Here is a 5,691-nt window from a genome sequence, read left to right on the forward strand (position 1 = left end):
TTGTGAATAAGGTTTGTAATTGAGCTGAACAAGCCAAGCTTAGCCTGTCCAAGCTCGGTTCATTAAGAATGAAACATAGCTCAAGTTTGCACTTGAGCTTGTAATGAACCTAGCGAACCTATTAATTTTTTTTCCCACATCCAACTGCATCTTTCCAAGCCACACATTCTACCTAACTACTCTACACTATGTAGGAAATAAAAGGTACCTATAATCTTTTTAACAAGCTTACACTGCTAGCTGACCCAAGCTGAAAAGTTTGCAGTCAACTTATGAGCTTGAAGCAGTTGTCATTGATCGAACTGAACAGTCATGAGCAATGTTGTCAGTATCGGTATCGGCCCTGAATCGTTCGGGCTGCCGATTCAGCTGCATCGGCCGATACCGATACTCAGCTGAATCGTTCTGTATCGGCTTAAAAATAATAAAAAAATATTAAGCGTATTGAAATTCTGCCGATACTAACATTGGTCATGAGCTGTTTGTTAAGAAGTATATTTGTACATTTTAAGTCGTTTTAAGCTTTCCATAGAGTAAAATAGTTGGTTGAAGCTTTTGGCTTGAAAACAATGTCTTTGGTTCAATTCTTATTGTTGGCACATAAAAAACTTGTTATTTGTTTTGCTTTAACCTTGATTTTTTTTTTATAATCAGGATAAACCACTGTTTTTGTTCGGGCAAACTGTACTTAGGATCATCACAAGCTCGAGTGCGGCTAGTTAGGTCTCTGGTCTTGGAGGCGGTTTCTCCAGAAACCGTATCCCGGATCGGATACATTCTTGCCATAACAGTGGCGTAAAATGTCAGGGCTAGGACCCTCACCCCCAGTGGTTATGCTTAGTGCCCGTGGTAGTCGAACCCCGACTGCTCGTTTGACGGCCAAGGCCCGCTCCAACTATGCTAACCCCTTTGGAGTGACCAAGCATGTCTTTGAAACATAACTTATAAAATCAGGAGGTTAAATGTAATAGCTGAAACTTTAAGTGTTTTTTTGTGAATAGCTGATAATTACTTAGACAGCTTTTTGGAAATTATGATAAAAAATATTTCGGTGTGTGTGTAGGGCAAGTTGCTCGTATCCATGGCCATATTTTGTATATGACGACAAAGCACATGAAATCTGAATCAATCAAATTCTATAGCTACCTAAGAACCAAATAATAGGTCCCTTAGTTTTCCAATAGGCTTTGCCATATATACTTTATGATACGAGGGAACAATGAGTCAAAGGGTTGTCGTCTTGGGGTTGCAGTGAATCCACTTTTAGTCTGCAGTGTCCCATAGTTCTATGCGTGATGCCAACAACATAGGGATGAATTATTATGAAGAAATCACCAAACCCTAGAAAGTTTGTTGTCATACCCAATAAAAAGCAAGTAGGAATTTGCTTGCCCACTTTAAAATTTAAAAAAAAAAAATATGTTTCTCCTCCCTCAAGTAATAGTAAAGCAAAGAAAATCATTCTGTCTTAAGGAGAAATTTGTAAATGTAAAACTTTCTCAATAAGACAAATAATCGAAATATCTTGGCTCTTGTTTTCTTTGTAAGAGTTGTTCCTTTAAAATGAAACTTTTAGTCCCCATATCTTCAAAATTCAAAAAATAAATAAACCACACTTGACAAATTTCACTACTTCAATTTATTATTATTATTATTTTGTTTTTTTTACTCCAAAAGACTGTCTCAGGCATAGAGACATAACCGCACTGGCTCAACCTATCGTACTTACAGTTGTTGTCCTGTTAGTAGGGGTGGCAATCGTGTTGGGTTGGCCGGTCGACCCGACGGGTTGGCGGGTCAGCATACCTCAACCCGAACCCGACCCATTTATTAAACGTGTCGGCTGTGGCAAACACGAACCCAGCCCGTTTAATAAACGGGTAACCCGACACGACCCGCCAACCCATTTAATATTCTGGAGGTGACCCCATGAGATTTGAACTTAGATTTTCTGTCAAATGGCCTAGGCCCCCATCCCACTATGCCAAACCTCTTATTATTATTATTATTACTATTACTATTACTATTATTATTATTATTATTATTATTATTATTATGATGATGATCTTGACAATGAACTGGTTCACACGTCGCTTTACGGGATGAGAAATGCCACATTGACCGTATTGCTTAATTTGTTTCATGTTCGGCAGTGTAAACTCCATCAATAATTCCCTCCTACCCATCCAGGATAGTTTCTTGTTGGCTTCGACCTTGCGGCAAAGGACACACAAAGGACACACAACAGGGTACGAAGCTCACGATGCCCTTCAACTTTAAGGCCTTAAGCTGACCCCACCTAGCCAGGTGTGCATAGCTCATGTAGGTTTTTATTATTTTTGTTAAGATAACAACATATGCAACAACTTTTTCTGTTTTTTTTTTAGATTGGCAAGATGGGGTTAGCGTGATCCCGACTAATTACAAACAAAAATCAGGATAATTTCATCACAAAGTCTCCAGGATTGAGAACCAATGCAGAACTTGTCTTTCCAAATTCTATCTTCCTGATGCAAATTCTAAGCCAGACAAACAGATGCAACTTTAGATCAGCGTACATGCATGCAACACATGGCTTGCCTTGCTATCCACGTAAACAAGCAACACACTGCAGGAGTAAAGCAACTGTCTGTGGGACCCTTGGGGCCTAAGAATGAGAGACTTTTGCCCCCCCCCCTCTCTCTCTCGGGGTCCCTACACCCAAGTACCTTGAGGAGACTTATAGGTTATCCCCTCACACTTGCCTAAGTCTCCTCGTCTCTTTTGTTCTACTAATCATCTCTTCCTATTGTGTTTTTATCTGTGCACCAATGAAAAGAGAAAAGTACCTATAATTTTTCCCTAGCTATAGTTTTATTAAGACAAACCGGCCATGGTTGTCTGCCATCTAAGATTCTAAGGCCTGTCTATGAGATATTTTGAGGCTTTAATTAACCCTCACAAGCAGTGGGGATCCAGGATTTTGCTTAAAGGGGGATTTTTTTTATAATAAAATAAAATATAAAACTAAAATATATCCATGATTTTGCTTAAAGCGGACAAAATTTTTTTATAATAAAATAAAATGTATAACTAAAATATAAAGGGAGGTAATATGATTTGTTATAATAAAATAATGAAAATTTTCAAAACTTTCTTAAAGGGGGGGGGGGGCAAATTTTTTTTTTTTGTAATAAAACAAAATATAAAGCTGAAATATATCCAAGATTTTGCTTAAAAAGGGGCAACATTTTTTTATAATAAAATAAAATGTATAACTAAAATATAAAGGGAGGCAATATAAATTTTTATAATAAAATAATAAAAATTTTAAAAACTTTCTTAAAGGGAGGGCAAATATTTTTTTATAATAAAACAAAATATAAAACTAAAATATATCCAAGATTTTGCTTAAAAGAGGGCAAATTTTTTTTATAATAAAATAAAATATAAAACTAAAATATAAAGAATGTCAGTATAAATTTTTATAATAAAATAATAAAAAATTTCAAAACTTTAGGAGGGGTTTGAACCCCTCCTCACCCCCGTGGATCCGCCCTTGCCCACAAGCCTGTTACCTTCCCCACTTCTATCATCTACTTATCGGTTCATCAACTTGGCCATTTTGATAAACCCATTAAATGATTGTACTAAACTTTAGTAGCTACAATCCTTGTAAAATTTATCAATTTCTTTGGCAAATCAACTAGATTGTATATGGGCAAGATCTGGATATGGATCCGGATCCAGATCCAAGAAGAGCTGAGCAAAAAATTAGATATTTTGTACTTAGACACGTCGAAAGCCCATTTTTCTATAGAGCGAGATCTATCTAGACATGGAGACAGGTAGGCAACCGGGTCAGGGTCCAGCCAGGTTCCAAGTTACAGGCATTGTAGAACACTAACACTAATAATAAGACTTTGATCATATGCCTCTAATTTCAACAAAGCACAAGGCTTCAATCCCTTTACCTTTTACATCATCATTCATTTAGTGATGGAAATTATGTTATACTCAACTCTGCAAAGGAATGACCAAATAGAATCATGAACCAATTATATATAGCCTCAGTGTTGAAGCATGTCTCTAAATTGGTCTCCATAGTCCTTATCAATGTTGGTAATATGGGAAGCATCCTTTTGAATATCCAATGCTAGACAGGAAAAGGAATGCATGAAATGGAAAAAGAAGAAAGCACACAGTAAAGGGAAGTGTAGAAATAAAGAATATGGATAATTTGGTGGCCAAGATAACGTTAGAAAGAAGCTTCTATAATGTATAAAGCAGCCTAACAAGCGTCTACATAATGGTACTAAAATGGTCATAAATTGGAAGTCATGTACACTATAAAGGTGACTGTTGGCCATTATTGATTTACTCTTGGAACAAAATCAATCACATGGACACGCACCATTTAGGGTTCCGTGTCTAGGGGACACGACACAATGCATGGACATGACACGTGATACTTCTTTGCTTCGCATCGAATTAAACCACATGCTCCAACGCTTGTGCGGGCCCCCATCAATTCCTTTGAGTTTCATTCTTACGAACGAACTCCCCAAGCGAGATACTTAATGCGTTAGCTATAGCACTGCACGGGTCAATTTATATATTTCTACCCTGTCGAAGTAAGAAACGATGGCATATACGTTTGGAACATATTCCATTTTGAGAGATTTGAAAAATCACTATCTCATTGAAAGGCTCTATGCCTATTAATATCTTTAGTTTAATCTGTCTGTCTTAATTCTGCCCACCATGACATGTATGAATCTTACATTATCTTTAATAAGAATGCTAAACTCAATTTGCAATTGGAACAAAGGGAATGCCATCAGTATAATATGAGGGCAGATCAGGTGCAATGTGATTGCACACTTTTTGTGTGCTGCTGCACATTATCACCCACCATCTACTAGCTGACTGGCTGTGTCTCAAGGATGGTGGGTGATCAGGTTTAGCAGCACACTGCTAAAAGACCTGATCGTCCCTCATACAATATGGTCATTCTAATCAAACACACACAACCTGAATCTGTCTAACCATGACAGGTGAGCAAGCAAAATCCTTGTCATAGTCGGCAGCAAGCGGCTCCTGTATTGGGGACAATTCAAGACCCTCTATGAATCTTGTTCTATGAGTAAACTTGGACAGCTTGGTCCGTTGAGCTGGTCATCTTGTGGAAGCATTACTACCAGACATGTCTCACTCGAGCACAGATGATGCACTCGAGGAACTGGAGCCAGAACTAGATCCAACCACGATGAGTCAGAAATATCCAAAGAAGAAGAACAAAAGGCGGCATTAGAATTTGGGATCCAAGATCCAAAATGAATCCTTAGCATTTTAGTTTTAGATTGGATTTTATTATTTTGGATTTTGTTTTATTTGGATCTTATCATAGGATCTATTTAATACTATGGTTTCGTTGGGTCATATATATAGTTGCTATGAGGGTTTTGGTAGACCGTTGAGTTGATTGATTGTGGTTATGAGTAGATTTTATTTTTTATTTTTAGTTTTTCTTTGATTTTCGTGCGTAGGAGTAGGGTAACATAGATTATCTAAAGGATTTCGGGTTACAAGATTACATCAACAGATCAAGTCATATTGTATATATTTGTACAACAATGTCACTTGATAGAGATGTGAGTGGGTCTCACTTTCACATTTCCTAAGTGAGATGTGTGGTGGGAATTAAATATA

The sequence above is a fragment of the Nuphar pumila genome, chromosome 14 (assembly GCF_984573655.1).
Source record: "Nuphar pumila chromosome 14, dmNupPumi1.hap1.1, whole genome shotgun sequence".
Classification (NCBI taxonomy): domain Eukaryota; kingdom Viridiplantae; phylum Streptophyta; class Magnoliopsida; order Nymphaeales; family Nymphaeaceae; genus Nuphar; species Nuphar pumila.